Source organism: Lissotriton helveticus, chromosome 5_1 (genome assembly GCF_964261635.1).
Source record: "Lissotriton helveticus chromosome 5_1, aLisHel1.1, whole genome shotgun sequence".
Classification (NCBI taxonomy): Eukaryota; Metazoa; Chordata; class Amphibia; order Caudata; family Salamandridae; genus Lissotriton; species Lissotriton helveticus.
The window spans coordinates 53,140,706-53,163,746 of NC_136065.1; the positions used below are offsets into that span (position 1 = coordinate 53,140,706).

Below are 23,041 nucleotides of genomic sequence, written 5' to 3' on the forward strand. Positions count from 1 at the left end.
AGACCGAGGGGTCAGAGGCGGGGTAGTGGGCACAGACGAGGAGCCCGGGGATGGAGGGGGCACAAACACCACTGGCATGGAGTAGACAAATGCCCCAGGCTGCAGGAGGGCACAGACAGGAGCTCAGCCTGGGCACATACTTCCGACATTAGAAAGAGGGGGGGGCACGGGGAGGGAGGGGTCGAGGGCAGGTACAAGAGGGGAGGAGGGATGCAAGGGGTGAGCTGAGCCCAGCTGACACTAGTGCCCAGGGGCCGAGGTGGGTGCAGGAGGGTCGGGGCGAGGGGATCAAGGGGCAGGATGGGGGCATTAGCTCAGGGCGGGTACAAGGAATAGACTGGCCAATGGTCGGGGCGAGGGGGGTACTAGGTGAGCTGGGCTCAGGGCAGGTCCCAGAGTTGCCAGGGTGGCACACATCGGAGGCAGAGAGGGGGGCACCCACTACGGTCTATAAGTTCTCTGCCCGAATAGGGTGGGGGCACCTAGCGCTTCGAGGTGGCACACACTACAGGGGCGGGGTCAACGGGACACATTACAACCGCCCCCCGGGGGCTCAAGAGTCGCCACCAGGGGGCGGGGCCTCCCGGCGCGGGCGGCCATCTTAGGGCCGCGGCCGCCATTTTACAGGGCGCCTGGAGACTGATCATTAATGGCAAGTCGTATCCATATATATATATATATATACACAATGACCTCAGACACAGGTGAAACAAGGCCGCGCCGCCCCTCGTGCACCCCCCGCACACAGCGCCTCACCCCGCACACACGCGGCCCCGGTGCGGGCGCCGCTCTCACCCCCGGGCCAGCCTTCCTTCCCTCCCGCAATCTTTATGCGCAGATTGCTCATAGCGGCTGCCGCCGCGGGTCCCGCGCGCCACAAGATGGCGGCCGAGCGGCTTCCGGCGCCTCGCGCTGCGGCCGCCGCCATCTTGTGCCGCGCGAGCTCATTCCCCCCTCAGCGGCGCCACCTCCTCCCTGGCCAGGCACCGGCACAAGACTCCACCGGCTTCTCGTTCCGCTCTTAAAAAATGGGATCCAAAAATGTTTGTTTAGAGAGAAAAAAAAAACAGGTCGTGGGCGCTGCCCGATCCACTGTCGACACTTACTATCCAGGTTCTGTCCTTCGGCGGCGTGGGGGGGGTTTGTGCTTAAACACAAAGTGGGGTCACACACAAGAGGCCATGGCGCCTCGCGGCAGGGCCGTGTCTATGGGGCTAGCGTTTCAGTCACAACAACAAAGGGTGGCGAGCGGCCGCAGTGTCCTGTGGGCGGCGGGGCTTGTCGGGGCCTGTCCTCCCCCAAGGTACCCTTGGTTCAACCTGCGAGAAATGAGACAAAAAGAGCGCGTCAGAGTGAGCGGAGGAGCCGCGGCCCCCACCCGTGCGCCGCCCCGCGGCCTCCTGCCTCCCCCGCGCCGACGGAGCCTCCGTACTTACCTCAAACCGACCCCCAGAATGAGCGGGAGCGCGCGCGGGCCCGCTTTTATCTGGCGGCTGACGTCACAAGAAGCGGTGGCGCGGGCCGCGCGCACCGCGGGCTGGCAGCGCGCTGATTGGCTCAGCGGGAGCGGCTGACCGGACGTGCTTGGGCCCGTCGCGCTACTCATCAGTAATGACGTTTTGAAAAACAAAAGCCGCAGGGCCAGCGCACGTCTTTCAGGCACATCAACCAACCCCGAGGAGGGGGGGAGGTTTTAAAAGCGCCCTTCGATTGTGACGCAGCTTTTTTTCCACTGGCGCGCATGCGCATTTCGTAGTTGCGTCCGTGATCACACAGCGCGAGCCCGGGGCGCGCGCAGGCGCATGCGCAGTGGGTTTACCTCCTCCCCCAAAAGTACCGGTAAGACCTGCTGGGGTGGAAGAAAAGAGGCGGGGTCTGGCTGCGCGTGGACGCGCGCGACGGGTCTATGGCGGCGGCACGTACGTCACGTCGGCGGCGCGCGAGCGCGACCCCGCGCCCTGGCTCTCGTTCACGCCTCCTGTGCGCGTGCCCTCAGTGGGGGAGGGGCTCAGACCCCACCCCCTCCATTCCTTTCCGAGGGGCGGACCATGCGGCTGTGAGGAGACAGGGTGCGTGGGAGCCGAGCCCTCAGTACAGGGAGGGGCTCAGACCCCTCCCCCTCAGGACTCAGACCCCTCCCCCACAGGACTCAGACCCCTCCCCCTCCATTCCTTGGCCTGTACTGTGAGGAGACAGGGTGCGTGGGAGCCGAGCCCTCGGTACAGGGAGGGGCTCAGACCCCCTCCCCCTCAAGACTCAGACCCCTCCCCTCCATTCCTTAGCCTGTGCTTTGAGGAACCCTTGGTACAGGCAGGGGCTCAGACCCCCTCCTCCTCCTCCAATCCTTGGCCTGTACTGTGAGGAGACAGGGCCCATGGGAGCTGTGCCCTCCATACAGGGAGGAGGGAGGGGCTCAGACCCCTCCCCCTCCATTCCTTGGCCTGTACTGTGAGGAGACAGAGGGCCCGTGGGAGCCGAGCCCTCAGTACAGGGAGGGGGGAGGGGCTCAGACCCCCTCCCCCTCAGGACTCAGACCCCACCCCCTCCATTCCTTTCCGAGGGGCGGGCCATGCTGCTGTGAGGAGACAGGGTGCGTGGGAGACGAGCCCTCGGTACAGGGAGGGGCTCAGAACCCCTCCCCCTCAGGACTCAGACCCCTCCCCCTCAGGACTCAGACCCCTCCCCCTCCATTCCTTGGCCTGTGCTTTGAGGAACCCTCGGTAGAGGGAGGGGCTCAGACCCCTTACCCTCCATTCCTTGGCCTGTACTGTGAGGAGACAGGGGGCCCGTGGGAGCCGAGCCCTCAGTACAGGGAGGGGCTCAGACCCCTCCCCCTCCATTCCTTGGCCTGTGCTTTGAGGAACCCTTGGTACAGGCAGGGGCTCAGACCCCCTCCTCCTCCTCCAATCCTTGGCCTGTACTGTGAGGAGACAGGGCCCATGGGAGCTGTGCCCCCCATACAGGGAGGAGGGAGGGGCTCAGACCCCCCCCCCTCCATTCCTTGGCCTGTACTGTGAGGAGACAGGGTGCGTTGGAGCCGAGCCCTCAGTTTGTTTTAACTGGTTTTAAAGTCCCCGGTTTTAACAGCGCTTTAATCTTAATTAGTTCTGTACCTGTATTGCACTGATTCTGTTTGCTGAGGCAGGATTGGGGCTCACACTGACTCAGTATTGTGGAGTCAGGTGGGGCAGCCATCCTGGGGTTACTCACGTCAGTGGACTAGGTTCTTCCTTGACCTGGAGTTAAATTCGGTTGCAGGCGCGCAGCAAGTGCACCCGCCTGTGCTCAGACCACGCTCAGGGCCACCACCCCTGAAAGTGGTGAGGCTGTTAAGCCCCCTTTTTGCACATACACTAACAATGATTTATTAGAACTTAGAGGGGTCGAGAGTGCGTCTGCCTTTCTCTTGCCTTTCCATCAACACTACGGTCTTCGATTTGTCATAATTGAAGAAACTACCATTCCAAAGTTTCTTTATCAGTCCTCTTTATCTTTGAAGGATGAAAGTTCCGGTTTTGAGAGGGTATGATACCTAAGCAATTAAATGTCTCCTGCTTAATGCAAGATCTTTAGTTAAGCACAGTATGGAATACGCACGGCTCATTGAAGAGTGTGACATAAAGTTGGCTTTTATCACAGAGACATGGACAGATGGCACCTCTGGTTCAGACTTACTGAAGGCCACCCGCCAGAGTTCTCATGCTATACTCTAAATAGGCCTCTCAGGAAGGGGGGTGAGGGGAGTGGCTGTGATCTATCACAATTCAATCGGGGCAACATTTCAGTCTGTCCCATCTGCATCATGTGAGGCCTTATCCATCAATCTTAATCTCTCCAACCATCATATCTTTAAGGGCACTCTCCTATACAGGCCACCGGGTGCCAGGAATACCTTTTTAGCTTCATTGGGTGACCTGTTGGAAGAAGGCCTTTGCACAGACGCCTACACAATCATGGGAGACTTTAACTTTCATCTTGAGACTTTCTCCGATCCCGGTACAGTGACTCTAACAAATATGATGAATAGTGCAGACCTGAAGCTGCAGGTTCTTGGTCCAACGCATAATGCAGGGCATACCTTGGTTGGTATTTTCTCTAATCATCCTGGCCTACAATTTACAGGCCTCCTGCCTCTCGTGTGGTCAGATCATGCTGCCGTCCAATTTGAGTTAACATTTAGGACTGGACGTGTAAGTGGACTTCACCTAAAAGGTCAAATAATAACTAGAGCCTGGAATAAAATTGAGGGGACTGATTTGCAGGAGCTTCTCACCTTCACGGCCGACCAGGTGCAGGGGAAGTGGAAGAGGCCGCCATGGCATATACAGAATGGATGGAGAAAGCTTGTGATAAATTGGCCCCCAAAAAATCTCTCTTCCCTAAAAGAGCACAACCGTCTGCCTTATGGTACACAGAAGACTTGAGAAATCACAAACTCATATGCAAACGTTTAGAGCGAAGTTGGAGGAAGGGCTATCAAGAAGAAGAAAAAACTCTACAAAATGGGTTTGCAGAAGTATAAATAGCTTCTCTTTTTAGCTAAACAGCGTTCTATGTGGCCCTTATTGATCTAGCAAACAAAATTGGCAAAATAACTATTTAGAAATGTTTCTAGCCTTGCCACTCCATGCCCAGCTACAGTTGAATCAAGTCAAGATCTGTGTGAGGAGATAGCCAAGTTCTTCCTGACTAAATTGGAAACTATCTTCTCAGCTTTTTGTGGCCCAAAGACCGCCACGCTGTCTTCTGCAAGCGAGAAACCGAAGCTCATAAACATCCCCTCTGCTAAATTGGACACATTCTCGCCAGTATCCCCAGACAATTTTGAGAAACTGCTCTTAGCAGCTAAATCAGGTTCTCCCCATGATCCTTGCCCAGTGGCAGAGGCTAAATTGGCCCCAGGTCCTATTGCTCTATCATTGTTTTCTATTTTTAAGAGCGTGTGTGAAACGGGGCACTCCCCCACCTGCTGGAAATTGGCCTCTATATTGCCCCTTTTAAAGAAACCAAGCTTGGATCCTAAGGACCCTAAAAATTTCCGCCCAATTACGCGTCTTCCGCTTCAAGCCAAGTTGGTTGAAAACATTTTGAATACACAACTCAGCTCCTTGTTTGCTGCAACACAAGCCTTGGACCCCTCCCAGTATGGCTTCAAAGGGGGACACATCAATCAATCAATCAATCAATCAAAGCATTTGTATAGCGCGCTACTCACCCGTAGGGTCTCAAGGCGCTGGGGGAGGGGGGTCCGCTACCGCTCGAACAGCCAGGTCTCGAGTTGCTTCCTGAAGGAGAGGTGGTCTTGGGTCAGGCGGAGGTGGATGGGGAGGGAGTTCCACGTCTTGGCAGCCAGGTAGGAGAAGGATCTTCCTCCCGTTGTGACTCTTCTGATGCGGGGGACGGCGGCAAGGGCGTGGCTGGTCGATCGTAGCTGGCGGGTTGGAGTGTAGAAGGTCAGGCGGTCGTTGAGGTATCTTGGGCCTTGGTTGTGGAGAGCTTTGTGTGTGTGGGTGAGGAGACGGAACGTGATTCTCTTGCTGACGGGGAGCCAGTGCAGGTTTCTCAGGTGTTCGGAGATGTGGCTGTGTCGGGGGATGTCCAGGATGAGGCGTGCCGAGGCATTCTGGATGCGTTGGAGTCTCTTCTGAAGTTTGGCTGTGGTTCCGGCGTAGAGGGAGTTGCCGTAGTCCAGACGGCTGGTGACGAGGGCCTGGGTGACCGTCTTCCTGGTTACAGTGGGGATCCACCGGAAGATCTTATGTAGCATGCGGAGGATGTTGAAGCATGACGAGGAGACGCGTTGACTTGTCTGGTCATGGAGAGGGAGGAGTCCAGGATGAAGCCCAGGTTGCGTGCGTGGTCTGTCGGTTTGGGTGCGCTGCCCAGGGACGGGGGCCACCAGGAGTCATCCCGGGCGGAAAGCGAAGATCCCAGGATGAGGACTTCCGTCTTATCTGAGTTCAGTTTCAGGCGGCTGTTCATCATCCACTTGGCTACGTCTTTCATCCCTTCGTGTAGGTTGGTCCTGGCGGTGGCGGGGTCGTTGGGGAGGGAGAGGATCAGCTGGGTGTCGTCGGCGTAGCAGATGATGTTGAGGTTGTGTTGGCGCGCGATGGCCGCAAGGGGGCTCATGTAAATGTTGAACAGCGTGGGGCTGAGTGATGATCCTTGGGGTACGCCGCAGATGACTTCGGTGGCCTCGGATCTGAACGGGGGGAGGCGGACTCTCTAGGTTCTCCCGGCGAAGGAAGGAGATGATCCACTCCAGTGCCTTCTCTTGGATCCTGATGTTGCTGAGGCGTTGTACTAGGGTGCGGTGGCAGACCGTGTCGAACGCCGCGGAGAGATCCAGGAGGATGAGGGCCGCTGTTTCGCCGTTGTCGAGCAGGGCTCTGATGTCGTCGGTGGCTGCGATGAGGACGGTCTCGGTGCTGTGGTTGGCCCGGAAGCCAGATTGTGAGTGGTCGAGGGATCCATTCGTCTCGAGGAAGGCGGCAAGCTGTCTGTTGACGGTCTTCTCAATGACTTTGGCAGGAAAAGGAAGAAGCGAGATGGGTCGGTAGTTTTTGAGTTCGGTGGGGTCCGCTGATGGTTTCTTCAGTAGGGCGCTGAGTTTGGCATGCTTCCAGCTCTCTGGGAAGGTGGCGGTGTCGAAGGAGGCGTTGATGATGTCCCGCAGGTGTGGTGCGATGACGGAGTCGGCCTTGTTGAAGACGTGGTGAGGGCAGGGGTCGGTTGGAGATCCGGAGTGGATGGAGTTCATTGTGCGGATGGTTTCTTCGGTGTTGACCGGGGTCCAGGCGCGGATGGTGGTGGTGGGGGGCGTTGGTGCGGTCGTAGGGTGCGTCGGCTGTGTGCTGAAACTGTTGTGTATGTCTGCGAGCTTGTTGTGGAAGAACGAGGCGAGCGAGTTGCAGAGTACTTGCGATGGGGTGATGTCGTCTCCGACGCTGGGGTTCGAGAGCTCTTTGACGATGGTGAAGAGTTCCTTGCTGTTGTGGGCGTTGTTGTCAAGACGTTCCTTGAATGCGGTTTTCATGGTGGTGTGGATCAGCTGGTGGTGTTTTTGCATAGCAAGCTTGAGAGTCTGCTCTCATTAAGGCCACAGAGGAGATTAGAGAGGCCGTGAATCGGGGTGGGAGGGCAGCCCTGATCCTGTTGGATCTGTCTGCGGCCTTTGATACGGTCCAGCATGGTATCCTGATAGACCGGTTAAAGGAATATGGAATCCAATCTAAAGCCTGGGCTTTGTTGAGCTCCTTTTAATCCGGCAGAGGACAAACTGTTTCGCTGGGTGGATACCACTCCAAACCCTTTTCATTACCCTGTGGGGTCCCACAGGGGTCCTCCCTGAGCCCTACCCTTTTCAATGTTTATGTTTCATCCTTGACCCCCATTATTAGAGGATCTGGGTTTGGTCTCACTTCCAATGCAGATGATACCCAAATTGTGGTGTCTCTGCGACCGGGCTGGGAAACAGGCACAGATAAACGCTTCCAAGCTTGCATGCAATCCAGGGGCGTAACACAGGCCCCCATGGAGCGGGGGGGCCTGAGCTGCAGGGTGCCCCCTCAGCACAGTACTGAGGCCTGAGAGCTCCGGATGAAATCCGGAGCGGCAGGCAGTGGTGCACGCTTGTACTGGCAGGCTTTAGGGTTGGGCAGTTTCTCTCACACTCGGAATGACAGCTCCGGCAGTGGTTGTCCTGAGGTAGTCCTCACAAGCGTGTCCCAGTGACTCGAAGCACAGCGCAGCATTAGCGACTCAATTAAACTCTGAACCACAGTTCTCTGACCTTATAGACGAAGAGAGAGCAAGGTCTCAGGTCTGCCGTTAGTGCTGCCAAAATGCAGCAATCAGTAACTGAAAGTTACCTGCTTCTGTGCGACAAAAAGCCTGCCACTGTGCAGCTCTTCATTTGGTTGACCGTACTACCTGCAAATAAATTAAATAGAATCTGAATCATAGCACTCAAATATTGATAATACAAAGAAGCAAGTGCTTCTAAGGGCGACAAGGGTGTGATCGCCTGGACCTGCTCCAGCACGGTCGCTCCCCCCACGCTCCCTGATCCCAGCTCCTGCTCGTGCTTTGGCTTGCTGGTGGTATCGTTAACTGGATTGCTTATTTTTACCCGCATTATATTTAACTGGCATCGCGCTTCTGTAGTGTGCATTTGTGCTCATTGTGTATTTACATTATAACTGAGCTGCATCGTAGCGCGATTTTTGAACATACTACCTCACCTGAAATTGCAAGCCCGCTCTGCTGTACTTTGCAGCGCGACACTTGTTGAGGCTTTATTTACTTCCTGGGGCTTGGTCTGTGCCCCCGGTGCCGTGGTGCATCCGCTGCCCCTGCCTTGCTCTCCCTTTGACCCTCCATTTTGTTTAGGTGTTCCCTGGCCCGCCCCTCCTCCCCGCTACCGCCTCCCAGCTGCTGACCCTCCCACGCTCCGCCCCCCCCACACTCCATTTATGGACAGATGGACCTACGCGCAGCGTCCACGCGCTGCGGCCGCGCCGAAGGTGCGCCAAAGGTAAGCCCGTCTACGCCCGTCCGCGCCTGGACCGCGCCCAGAGCCAGACCCCCTGGTCCCCGCTTCACCCACCCTCCCCGCATTACATACGACGCCTCCTCCCTCTCTGCACTCAACCCCGGCCGACTCACTAACTGCGCCCAAGCAGCACCAGGACACACCCATGGACCCTTCACCTGCCACTCCTGCAAATTTACCTGCGTCAAGTCCCATAACAAATCCACAAACACCAAACAGAGAGCCAAAACCAACCACCTAAAATGCATCCTTCTCAACACCCGCTCGGTTCACAAACACGCCATCGACCTTTGGAATCTACTCGATACCATTTCTCCGGACATCGCCTTCCTAACAGAAACCTGGATGAATGCCTCTTCAGCTCTAGACATCACCATAGCCATCCCGGACGGCTACAAGATCATCCTTAAGGACCGCCCCATCCAAACAGGAGGAGGCATCGCCATCGTCCACAAGAATACTATCCGCGTCTCAACCAGCTCAGATGACAACCTCGCTATCGCCGAACACCTTCACTTCCAGATCCACACCGACCCCAAGACAACACTTAGGGGCACCCTCCTCTACAGGCCACCAGGACCCCGTACAAAATTCAGCGAAGACATCACTGACTTTATCACCCCACACGCCCTCCCTTCAGAAGAATACATTCTACTGGGAGACCTCAATTTCCATCTGGAAAAGAGCAACAACAGTAACACCACCACCCTTCTGGACAATCTCGCCAATCTCGGACTCAAACAACTTGTTAACACCCCCACACACTATGCAGGACACACACTCGACCCTATCTTCACTTCCAGCAAGCATATCTCCTTCACTCATACCACCCCCTCCACTGGACGGACCACAGCTGCATCCACTTTATTTACAATAAGACCTAGACCCACAACCACCCTCAACCAACTCTGCGAAGAAATTGGAACAAAATCACCATCGACCAGATCTCAACATCGCTTCTTCAAAAACCCCCTGCCTATTCAACGAACCCTAACCAAGCCGCCATCAACCTCACACAATGGTTAACCCAAACGGCCGACAAATTAGCACCCTTGAAAAAACATCAAACCAAGCAAGGTAGCAAGAACGCCCCCTGGTTCAACGATAACCTTAAGAAATCCAAGAAGCTCTGTCGTTCCCTTGAGAAAACATGGAAAACAGACCCAAACACTATCACCCAAGCCGCCTTCAAAAACGCCACCCGCAAACACCACCAACTAATCTGGACAGCCAAGAAATCAGCGCTCTAAGACTGACTAGACAACAACGCCCACAACAGCAAGGAACTTTTCAACATCATCAAAGAATTCACCAACCCCACCGCCAGCTCTAACGACATCACCCCCTCTCAAGTCCTCTGCGACTCCCATGCCTCATTCTTTCATGACAAAATCGCCGACATCCATAACAGCTTTGACAACACACCTGTAAACCAATCCACCCCACTCACCTCCGAACCGTTACCTCCTCCGAATATCCTTCTCGAATGGAACCCAATCACCACAGAAGAGACCATTCGCCTGATGAACTCCATCCACTCAGGATCCCCTACAGACCCATGTCCCCATCACATCTTCAACAAAGCAGACTCCATTATCGCACCCCATCTCCGAGATGTCATCAACTTCTCCCTTAACTCCACCACATTCCCAGATGGCTGGAAACACGCCAAACTCAGCGCCCTTCTGAAGAAACCCACAGCTGACCCCACCGAACTCAAAAACTACCGCCCCATCTCGCTCCTCCCATTCCCTGCCAAAGTCATTGAGAAAGCCATTAACAATCAGCTCGCCACCTTCCTCGAAACTAACAAATCACTCTACTCCTCACAGTCTGGCTTCCGAGCCAAACACAGCACCGAGACCGCCCTCATCGCAGCAACAGACGACATCCGAACACTACTGGACAACGGAGACACAGTCGCCCTTATCCTCCTTGACCTCTCCGCAGCCTTCAACACAGTCTGCCATAGCACCCTGATACAACGCCTCAGAAACATCGGAATTCAAGGAAAAGCATTGGACTGGATCATTTCGTTCCTCGCTGGAAGAACTCAGAGAGTCCGCCTCCCCCCTTTTAAGTCAGAGGCCACCGAAGTCATCTGCGGCGTCCCGCAAGGATCATCACTCAGCCCCACCCTCTTCAACGTCTACATGAGCCCCCTCGCAACCATCGCACGTCAACACAACCTCAACATCATCTCCTACGCTGATGACACTCAGCTGATCCTCTCACTCACTAAAGACCCAACCACCGCCAAAACCAACCTACACGAAGGGATGAAAGAAGTAGCCGAGTGGATGAAGCACAGCCGTCTGAAACTGAACTCGGACAAAACGGAAGTCCTCATCTTAGGCTCATCCCCTTCCGCCTGGGACGACTCTTGGTGGCCAACGGCCCTAGGAAAAGCCCCCATACCGACGGACCACGCACGGAACCTGGGCATCATCCTGGACTCCTCACTCTCGATGACCAGACAAGTCAACGCCGTCTCATCTTCATGCTTCAACATCCTACGCATGCTCAAAAAAAACATTTCACTGGATCCCCACCGAAACAAGAAAAACGGTCACCCACGCACTGGTTACAAGCCGTCTGGACTACGGAAACACCCTTTACGCCGGTTCCACCGCGAAACTACAGAAAAAACTCCAACGCATCCAAAATGCTTCAGCCAGACTCATACTAGACATCCCCCGCACAGACCACATTTCCGCTCACCTGAAAGACCTTCACTGGCTCCCCGTCAACAAGAGAATAACGTTCCGTCTCCTCACCCACGCACACAAAGCCCTATACGAACTTGGACCTGATTGTCTCAACACGCGCCTTTCCTTTTACACCCCTACCCGCCAGCTGCGTTCGTCCAACCAAGCCCTCGCCGCTGTTCCGCGCATCCACAAAGCCACCATGGGAGGAAGATCCTTCTCCTACTTAGCGGCAAAGACCTGGAATTCCCTTCCCATCCACCTCCGCCTTACTCAAAACCACCTAGCCTTCAGAAAACAACTTAAAACATGGATATTCGATAAGTAAACCTCCCCCCCTTCCTCAAGCGCCTTGAGACCCTATGGGTATGTAGTGCGCTATATAAATTCTGACTTGACTTGACTTGACTTGACACTTCCCCGTCCTGACCTTCTTATTTTACAGGCTCATCAAATTCTTTCGTCCCTGAGATATTTTAAGCTATACATGACGCATCCCAACTAGAAAATAATAAAAGGTAACATCTGATTGCCTGCATAAACTTTTGGAGGAGATTTTGATCTCCGCCCTAGTACTGTATTTCACACGTTTCTCAGACTTGGGTCACCATTGGTCTTCACTCATTTAATCCTTTTTAGTCACTTTTCTGATTCCTGTTCACTCCACAAATTCTTCTTTTGCACACGTCTTGCCTAAAGAGAACATCACCTTTCGTTTTTTTGGGTCTGCCAGGAGACATTATTTGAAAACAACTTTTGGTTACCATCATAAAAGATGTAATGATGACAGAAACCAAATTGCTTATCTCAACAAATTTTTTATTTGCAGCCTTGAGGAAGTTACTTTTTAGTAACGAAACACGTGTCGGCTGCCTGTTGTGTTTCTTTCTGGGATACAAGCACAGAAGAACTTCTAACAACAAGCTGTATATTTTATATCAATGATATGGGATTGTATAGACAGTGAATGTGTAAAAATTGGATATTAAAACAGCAAAGCCATTTCATGTTTTGGATGTTCTCTATATACAATTAATTATTGAATGTGTATTTGAAGAATCAAAAGTCGTGACTCCCTAAGAAGGTCAGGACGGGGAATTATCGCCCTTAGAAGCACTTGCTTCTTTGTATAATCAATATTTGACTGCTGAGGTGCAATAACTGTTTAGCTAGCTTCTTACAACTAATTTTCTTTGGGATTTCAGTTGAAGTCGACATCTCTGGTAGTGGGATGTCACTGTCACCTCGAGGGGCACCTTCACCTTACTGAAAATAATTTGGACTTACTAAATTCATTAGTACATAATCTTGCAGAATTCTTGAGATTGGAAGTGTGACAATTTATACCACTACTAGCTGTGCTGTATCATTGTAGAATCTGAATCATCTCTACTGTTGTGGATGAAGCGGGTTTAGTATGATGAGTGGAGGTTGGTGAAAGGGGGTAGGTGTGAGAGGTGGGGAGGTCTAAAGGGAGGAAACAGCAAGGGAGACCAGTTAATCTTTAACACTTTGCTAGTCCATGCCTACTACAGAACTTTCACTGACCTAGAGGAAGATCACGGAGGGCAGAGCAAGGGCAGACCACCCTCCAAAAGCAGCCCACATTGAAAGTAATATTCAGTAGGGGATCGCACCAGAACTCAGAACTTTGCTTTCTACTGAGTGTCCGCGTTGACTCTCAACGGCATAGGCTGTGCTTTATTTGCTTGTGTTGTGACAAGAGATTTGTCTTTGAACAACCCCTTATTTTTCTGGAGATACTTGCTGGATTTTCCATATACCATTCCAGAAATTTGTGAATAATTGGCAACTTATGCCCAAGTGTAGACTTTCACAAGTACCGCTCTTCCCACGAGTGACAAACACATTCTTTCACTGCAAAAATCCAGTAGCCTGCTCCAAGCTAATTGTTTCGAATCCCCGGGCTACATATATTGAATATTGCAAATCATTGAATCTATTGCCTCCCCTGTTTGAGACCATGTTGTAATCTTCAAAGGATTTGATATCCCATGATTCCCTGCTCGCTCTAACTGAACTCAATGTTGTGTCCCTTGGACAAGAATGTATGTCTGTTGGCAGCGTGACGGGTCGCATTCTAATTGGGCAGTGACGGCTCCTCCCCTATGGCGGAGGAGCGTCGCCCCACTGCCTTTAAGCAGTGCGAGGAAGAAGAAACATAAAATGATAATAACTTATAGTTGTTATCATTTTATGCTTCGTGCTGCATTGCGGGCGGCTGGGTGGGCAGGGCTGCTCTGCTCTCTGATCAGAGCAGGGGAGGAGTGGTTTGCCCTCTCCTAAGTTTGCAATGACTATTTGGTCGGGCCGTTCAAAACAGTCATGCACACTTTCCCTTTCTCAATGCAGGCTGCATTACAGCCTACGTGGAGAACAAGGTCAGGCACCCTTTCCCTGGTTGAACGTCGAACCAGGACTCTCAAAACCGTTGTGATTGGCCAGTGGAGCCTGGGTGCTTACCAATCACAACGCTTCATTGCAGTGTTATGATTGGTCGGTGGGGCCTGCTTCCTGTTCCTTGAGTTCCACGAGAAGAGTAGGAGCAGAGACGAGGGACCTGGCAGCAAGGTAAGTTTTTTTTTTTTTTTTAAATATTTTTGTTTTATTGTGTGACCCCCACCCCGGAATGATCCCCCCACCCCTCCACACAACCCTCCACCCCGCTCGACCCAGCGCCTCCCACACGTGAGTCATGCCGGCTGCCACTGTAATTGGGAAGTTGATGTCTGGTATGGCAAATATTGTCTGGTGCTAGCGTCTGATGTGTAGTGTGCACCTTCTGCATTGCAATATGACTTTAGGTTGCAAACTTGTGCTGTCTGGAGCTAGCATTAATTACTGGCCTCCACTACTCATTGACACATTTGGCCTTACAGAGGATTTGCAATTTTATGCCAGATACTTTGGCACAATCAGATGGTGGCAGAGCACTCTATGCATGCACCATTAGGGGTATTTGCTCTGTCCCCTCAGTGTTCTCACCTCTGTCGTTCCAAACAAACAACAGACACAGTATTCACTGGTAAGTATCCCATTACCCCAGTACTTAATTTGTAAATAAATAAGTGCTAGGGTTCTTGTCCGGAGAAAACAGCAGCTTGCACCACCCATTACCTTGACAGAGCTGCCCAGTGGCTGCTCCTACCTGGAAGCAGCAGTGGGGTGGGGGAAGGGGCGGCGGGGGGATCAGCTAAAAAAAAAAAATTCACTTTCCTCCCGGAGAGCCACCGCCTCTCCTGCGTCCTCTTCCTGGCTTCTTGGGGGAAACAGGAAGCACCAAGGCTCCCACGCTCCCCGCAGGGATGGAGGGGTGGACATATTCTCCACACGGGCTGTAATGCAACCCGCATAGAGAACATGCTATGTGGGCATGACTGGCCAGTCCGAGAAGGCCAGTCAATCACTCATGCTCACATAAGGAGTGCAAACCACTCCTCCCCCTGCTCTGAGACAGTGCCACCTTGTGGCAGACCGTCACTGGTGCCAGTGTTCACAATTAGTGCTGGTGTCGAGCACCGGAAACCACCAGAGCTAATTAAGCACTTGACTACCCTCATCTACTACATACACCAATGAGCCCGTCTCCTGTCCTCACTCACTAAATACACAAGTGAGTTCCCACTACGCTCAATCAGTGTATACACTGGCAAGTATCCCATTACCCTTGCACACTGTATACATTGGTGACTATTCCACTACCCTGGACCACTGTTTATATCAGTAATCCCACACTACCCTTACCCCTGTATACACCAGTGAGTCTCCACGACCCTATTTATACACTGTAAGTATCCCACTACACTCGTCCACTGTATACACTGGGGAGTATCCAACTACCTTCAGCTACTGTATACACAAATCAGCCCCCACTACCCCCGATGCACCAGAGAACTCGCCCACAGCATTCACTGGTGAGTATCCAACTACTCTGTCCACTGCATACACCAGTGAGTTCTCACTACACTTGCCTACTGTGTACCCCAGTGTGACGGGGCAGGTCCCCTGGTGGAGGAACAGTCACCGGAACTGGACTGGTGGTCCGCCACCCCACTTTCCCCTGCTTCCATTCCCTCCCTACAGCAGCCTGACTCATACACTCAGGAGGAGTGGGCGGTAAGAGACCCCGAACTCTGGTGGCAAAACGAGAAGGTGGAGGTACCTGATCCCTTTAAGTGGGAGTACACAACGGACGAAACCCCGCCTCTACCGAGCGTCCCTGCCTCAAAGGGGGGAAGAAACCAGGAAGCGACGGACGGCGTTTTCCCGGAGGAGAGAGGAGTATACTGAAGCGGAGAGCAGAGCGAGGAAGATAAGAACAACTCGGACGAAACCCTGAAGACCGGAGCGGGGTCGGAGAAGCCAGGAGGCCACCGTTTCCACGTGTAGCCCCGCCACGCTCCCACGGGAGGAGCGTGGCTCCAACAGATACAGGGCAGAGTGGTGGGCCGGGTGGTACGTCGGGTCCAACCTACGGAGTAGCCTGTATATTTGTATAGCCCCGTGTATAGTCCTCTGACCCTCTCCCCATTACCTCTCACGAGCACTCCTACACTTCGGCTGTATAAATCCACCATTGCACTAGGTTACCCTAACTCCCGGTCCTTGCTTTTCCCTAGTCCCAAACCCTCCACTAATTCGTCCCTATCCCTCTCCTTTCCTTACGGCGGCTGCAACCAGAAACCTGGGGGAAGAGCTGATACCTGACCTAATCGCAAGCTGGAGCCCTTACGGAAGCCTGCCATTGACCCGGCCGCCTTTGCTCGAGAGCGAATCACCAGCCGAAGGAGAAAGTCTTACATTAAAATAAAGCCTTCCCTTAAAACCTTTTTCAAGGTCTCGGACTCTATATCTACTCCCCCTACCCCTCCTGTCTCTTCGTCCCTCACCAACCCGGGACACCCAGTTAGTCCCCACTTCCCTGTTCCACTCTATACACCGGTGAGTCGCCTCTATCCTCGCCCACAGGGTACACTAGTGACAACCCCATCCTCACCCATTGTATGCATTGGTGTGTATCCCACTGCCCTGTCCACTGTATACACCAGTGAGTCCTCACTACTCTTGCCCACTGTATGCAACAATGAGCCCCACATCCTTGTCCAACTATATACACCAGGGAGTTCCCCATTACACTCTCCCACTGTAGGCATATGTGAGTCTCCACTTCCCTTGCCCACTGTCTACACCAGTGATTTCTCACTACTCTTGCACACTAAGTGCAACAATGGGTCTCCACTACCCCTGCCCACTTTATACACTGAATGGGACTTCACTACCCTCACCCACTTTATAAACCAGTCAGTCCTCAATAAACTCACCCACTGTATACAACAGTTTGTCCCCACTGCCCTCACCAGTGGTGTAACATAGGCCCTCGTGGTGCGGGGCTGGGCAAGCTCCAGGGGCCTCCTCAACACAGTACCCTGACCTGAGCGCTCCTCATTTAGACCGGAGGGGGCCCCTCCGTGTACCTTGCAGGGGGCCCCCCTCAAGCTTCGTTATGTCACTGATTCAATCAGTTGGGAGTAGGATGGCAGAGAATTGTCTGAAACTTAATTCAGGCAAAACAAAAGTTTTACTGTTTGGAAAGGATACCAACTTTTGGACACCTAGTAGGTGGCCTGACTCAAGGGGCTCTCTCCTGTTGCCTACGAAAAAGGTAAAGAAATTGGGAGTAACTGTGAATGAGAGACTCACCTTTGGGTATCAGGTTAATGCAGTTTCATAAAAAACTGCTTATGTGCTTAGAACGGTTAGGAAATTACTGTCATTCATACCCCTGGGTAGTTGCCAAACAGTGGTCACATCTCTGGTACTATCGAGGCTGGACTATTGTAACAGCCTGTATCTGCATATTCCACAAAAAAAGTATGAACAAGCTACTGCAAAATGCAGCGGCGAGACTTCTGACAGGTACTTCCAAATTCTCCCACGTCTCCAAGGAAATAAAGAAATTGCACTGGCTCCCGGTAAGGAGTCAAGTGCATTTCAAATCACTTTGTCTAGTTTTCAAAGCTCTTCATGGCACAGGCACAGATTTCTTAAACCGGCTGTTCCAGTGGTACATTCCGAAAAGAACACATTGCTCGCTGGGGGCCAAGTTGGCCATAGTACTGCACAGAAAAAAAGCTTTGTGGGGGGGGGGGGGGGGGGGGGGGCAGAAGCTTTGCTGCCTGCTCGGCGAAAGCCTGGAATGACCTTCCGTTTTGCCTTAGAAATGCCACTGATCTCTTGAACTTCAGGAAGGGTTTGAAGACCTGGCTTTTTACGTAATAAATCCTTTCCTCCTTGCTCTTTACCTTCAGGATAAATAATCTAGCGCCAGGACAACCTTGGGTAATCGCTGCGCTTTATAAAAGTTACTAACATAACATCGGCACCCCTCCCATCTTGCTGCCTGTTGACGCAACAGGAGACGATTGGCAGTTAGGATAATAAGTATTTCTATAGGGACAAAGGTCCCTTACTTGCAAGATAACACTTTGAATTACATAGTGATGCAATGAGGTCTGGATGCATGGAAAATCAATGCATTTATTGAATTTTAAAATAACACATCAAAATAGAGTGGAAGAACAAACAATAAGTTAAAAAAATAAGTTCAGACATTTTTCCATGTGACTACAATGAAAACAGTGGTTATGTCACATATTGTTAAGTACCTATGCTCACATAAACAATTATATACCAACAAATTGAGTCATGGTACTATGGTCAACGACGTTTAGATCCCATTAGGCTCTGATACCCAATTTTGGGTCAAGGTTGCACTATATAAAATTTCGGGGAAAAAATGCGGATGTAGGGATCATCACCAGGACATAAGCCATTATGCCTGACAGAAAATGCCTGCTGGAGAGGGGAAGGGAAAGGAGAATGGTAGGAGATGTAGAAGAAAGAAGGAAAAAATTAGAAACCTTTTCAAACTACAAGATTCCATCACTCAAGCCATATAATAGTAATATGGTGCAATCAAACGTCTCTTCTAGGATTCAGTATCATGATATCATCAGGGATTTATAATGTGCAGGGGTGCTTACGGCGTAGTAACATGCTAGTGAGCTAAGTGGAGAGATCAGCCATATGAGGCATGGTGAAGTGAAATAAAACTAGAAAACTAACCAGAACTTTCCAAGAATCTCTGGAGATCAAGAAACAATGAGCTACCACCTCACGTAAAGTGTACTGGAAACCATGGAGACTACATAAGCACGAGTCCAATGTACCATAAGGGTTATTGCCTAAAGGACAACCACAGGAGCCAATATGAAGGGAGGGCACGTCAGTGTAGCGATCTGAGTCAAGGCCGTGGTGAAGAGGTAAGGAGCTGTAGTAAGCCCAAAAAAGGATTTCATACAAAAGTTATATAATCGTAGTACCAGTCTGTGCCCTGACAAATGCCCCTGAACCTCTTTTGAGGACAACAATGGGCCAAAATGTGTTGACCACCTACAGGGGTATATTTATTTGAATTCTCTCATCCTCACATTTTAACTCTGTTCCAGGGGGCCACTGAACAAAGATGAATCGGCCCTCTGGAGATAATTGACGTCATGCTGTTCTCATACACTCTTTGCCCTCTGCCCCTTACCTCTTATCGCTCATCTCTAAAACACCTCAGATCCTCTCCTTGGGAAGTCATAGCCCACAGAAGGTACCTTGCGGTCCGGGTTTGAGGAGGGAACCCAATGAAGAAGCATATCCTCCTCAGGGAAGGGCAGCCCAGGTATTCTGTGGTGTCAGCAGGCTGAAAGGTAGAGATACATTAAGGATGTTGAGCTGGCCCAGCATGGAGCTCGCTCAACGTGCGTCTGATGCAGCCGTCATCTTGGCATTGCCCCCGAGGTTCTGTCACCTTATGACGGGAACAAAGAACATGAGGAACCTTGTAGGTCAGCTCCACCCTCCCAACCTGGGTGCCATTAAGGGGGCTGGGACTCCTGGCTCCTTCAGTCCTGTGACTGGAATGGGTGACAGGATGTCCCTGCTGTCTGGACCATCAGTTTGTTTGGACCTTGGTTCACATTTCTTGCTGGGATTAAAATGTTGCAAGTCTCCATTGAGGGAGCAGCTGATAAGAGGAGAAAGGATATAGCGATATCTCCTGTTTTCGGCCCCGTCTCCTTTGGGGGAGCAGTTGACAGGAGGAGAAAGAATATAGTGGCATCTCCTACTGTGGCCCCTGAGACGCCTCCTTCCTTGCCTGTGGGTGATGAGGCCATTTTGTTTTTGCTTTCAACGCTCCCTCCAGTATATCAAGTGAAGGGAGGGAGTGCCTTTGAGCCAATGCATGCGCTTTAGTGTAAGCCCTGGACAGTGCATGCCCATCCTTTCTACTTGGATGTGCAGGGAAGCCCCCGGGATCTGCAGCCTAAGCACCACTGGAGTGTAGTCCGAGAGAGTGGGCGGGAGGCGTGCAATTGAGCTCGACCAGGTAGCAACACAAGGGAAAGTAACCAGTAATCCAAACGGGTCCAAGTATTGTGGGGGGCGGAATAGTGTGACATATGGTTGCTTGCATATGACGCCAAACGTCAGATAACTGATGAGTGTCAATCAATGTAGAAAGAATCCTTCTAGCCCTTGGTTTTGTGTCTGGTGAGGTGGGAGTACTGTCCAGTCAGGGGTCAAGGAGAATATTAAGGTCACCCCCTGTTAGAAATGGGATTTCTGGTTGGCTAAGGCTTGCGCCAAAGCCAGGCAGAAACCACCACTCGAGTTAGGGCAAGGGAGTTACACTCCAAAGATAACCCCTGCTCACCCCCTTGGCAATGTGATACGAGCAGTAAGGCTAAACTCGGAGGCAATGTGTAAAGCATTTGCGCACGCACCCACCAGCAACAACATCCCAGGCCCCCACAAAAGGAACTCCACACAAGGTTATATCAAAAATAGCCTTTGTATTCTCAAAACACATCAGTAATCAAAATCACACAATATTCATTGTGCCAACTGGCACGGGCAATATTTACAAGGGATTATTTACACCTGACAGGGCCACATGGACCACTGGCAGGATCATCACAAAGTGAACTTGGTAAAGAAATAGTAAAATAGATAACTTGTTAAAGTGAAATAAAACATAAACATACAAGTAAAAATAGGTCATAGAACGTACAGCCAGTAAAGACTGATAATCACTGTACTTTGCAACAGTCTGTCACATGAAATCCATCATGCACAGTATCCCACTAGTCTAACTACATTAGACCCTCACCACCTAAGTAAACATTGCACTAGGGGCGTAAATCATACAGGGAAGTATAATCTCCCTAACACAAACCTAAACAGGTGAAACAACCTCCGATGCATAAACCATATCTAGAGGCATCAAACAGGGTGCGCAAAACATACTATACACAATGCATTTCCTAGCACCCAAAAGTATTAGCTCATAAATCACAATAGCACATAAATCACATTAGGGCCTGGCGCCCTATAAAAGTAACAACCCCCCTGGCCAATTGGCCATCTAAAAAGGGGCTCAAACGCCCTATGTCCATAGAGTCAGGGCTGCTGCCTAGGCAGCGAAAGTCAAGGCTGCACCACTGCACCAAAACCTAAACATTGCAGCTGCCCACTACTTGCTGGGCAGCTGAGGACAATGAACTGGAGGCCTAAAAGCTGCAGCTGGCACTAAGTGCTGCTCAGCTGTGAAAGGCTAAGGTAGGGGCGAAGGAGTGCGTCCCACTCCTGAGTCCAAAAACAGGTCCCCCTAAAAGAAATACCTAAACGGTGCAGCTGCCCCCTACCTGCTGGGCAGCTGTAAAAGGAAAACTGCGGCATGGGCTCTCACCAGCCCTTAGGAACAAACTGCACCACAGGTTGGAGCCACACGGGGCTCTGAAAATAACCGGTGTCCCCAAATAAACTGCGGGGGAAAGGACAAAGTGGGCCCTGGCACAACTGTGCCCTCTGGGCTCTGCTGGGGCTCTTTAAACTACCATTGCCCCTGCTAGAGCCACACACGGGCTCTAAGAACACGGCCCCTCTGGGCCTCAGGACCCCCACAGGCCCTTGAAATAACAAGCAAAGTGGTGGAGCCATCCAGGCTCTAAGGATACAAATCTCTGGGCCACCGGACCCTTCTGACCCGGTAAATAACGAGGGCCACAAAGGGAAAGAACTGGTCTTTACCAAAGGAGCGGCCCGCTGCAAGCCGGGGCCGCTCGAAATGCCTCCCATGGTGCGGTGACTGTATCCGGCGGCACCGAAAGTCCCCACGGAGCCCCCTAGCCCTTTCTTACTCACCGGGCTGCTCGCAGGGGACTCCTCTCCTTGGGATTGGCAGCACTTCTTCCGCAGGGCTTCCCGGTGCTCTTGGAAGTCCCGCACTGCCATTTGCGGCCTCGGCCACCATCTCGGATCCACCAGGGCCCCCTCCTGGGACCCGGGGTCTCTGCGGTTTCGCCGCAAGCGCGTCGTCACTTCCCCTTCCGTCCGGCGGCCCTGCCCAGAACCAGGCGGGCCGTGGACGACGATCTAGGGGGAAGATGAGGGGTGGGCTCCCTCAGAACGGAAAACAAAATGTAGAAGCGGGGTGGGCACCAATGTCAGTCTCCAATAAGCGGGTTGGGCACCCGCAGCAATCACTAAATAAAAACGAAGACGCAGGGTGGGCACCTGCGCATTAAACACCCACAAGCAGACACAATGCAGGGTGGGCACCTGCAAGACTAAAAATACGCGGAATCAGCAGGGTGGGCACCCGCAAATGCACAAAAGGAGGGGGGGATCCCCAGGCAGGGGAAATCCTTCTCAAAAGGGCTGCAGCGCCACGCTGCTCAGCCCCCAGGCTCTCCCTCACTGATTTAAAGAAAGTAAAGCGCTCCCATGGAGCTGGCCAGGCTGGAACAAGCCTTGGCAAAATCAGCTTTAAGCAAAGGGTCCCAAAGAAGTCCTCCAGGGCATCCAGAGGCTGGGCAGGGCCAGGGAGGCAAGCCTTCCCCTGGGCCCCCGCAACAGCACGCCCCTGGTAGATTCGAGTTGAAAACAAGAACATTTTCATGGGGTCACAGCCCCTCTTTTATAAACAGGAAGCCTTTGTTTCCAAAGGTGCAGGCCGGTTCTGGAGCACTTTGTTTTGCTCAACCCCTCTACCTATTCACAGGATGGGTCAGGGACATCAGACACACTACAGGGGGTGGAGTCAGCATTGTGGAGGGAAGGCCCAGCCCTATTCATGTCCCAGGTGCACTCCTCCCTCCTATCAACATGCAGATCTCCCCATTCACCACCTTGCAGACCCATCCTGACTCCTAGAGCCAGGCACACCAGCCAGCTCCAGCCAATCACAAGCCAGACATTCAATTCACATTTACTGCACAGACATGCCAACTTCTAAAAGTGGCACTTCCACACTAGACACATTAAATCTGCACACATCATCGCTCAGGATTCAAACTCACGAGTTCGCACATACCAAACTCGACCCTGCACTCTCCACACATCAGGAACTACCATGGACAGACATATTCCCCATGCGTTCCTAAGGGAGGGCAGGCCCATCTCACCACACGCACGCACTTTACACGGGGCCACAGTGCTAAAGTGCGCAAAGACCAGAAATCACTATAATTATGTCATATTAAAAGGCAAAAAGTTCAGAGGTGAACATGCCAAAAGGGCCAAGTCCAACACCCCCCCCCCCCCTCATCAAGCAAATGTGCTCAGCTCCATTGCATCAATGTGAGAGTGGAGTTCGGTTAAATAATCCGGGTTGTCTATATTGGGCGCGAAGACATTCACCGGG

The 23,041-nt window shown here is 52.2% G+C and overlaps 1 protein-coding gene across 2 annotated transcripts in view; it reads right to left on the reverse strand.

The window, feature by feature from the left end:
• PPP1R10 (protein phosphatase 1 regulatory subunit 10) overlaps positions 1-23,041 on the reverse strand; it is a 118,097-nt gene that overhangs the window by 47,808 nt on the left and 47,248 nt on the right. Inside the window, exons 1-2 of one of the 2 annotated variants that reach the window (XM_078641700.1) lie at positions 1,437-1,541; positions 1,107-1,319 (exon numbers count right to left, since the gene is read on the reverse strand). The exons of the other annotated variant lie outside the window; for it this stretch is intronic. The gene's annotated coding sequence lies outside the window, so the exon portion shown is untranslated. Of the gene's footprint in view, positions 1-1,106; positions 1,320-1,436; positions 1,542-23,041 lie in introns of those variants that run through there. 2 annotated transcript variants of the gene reach the window in all.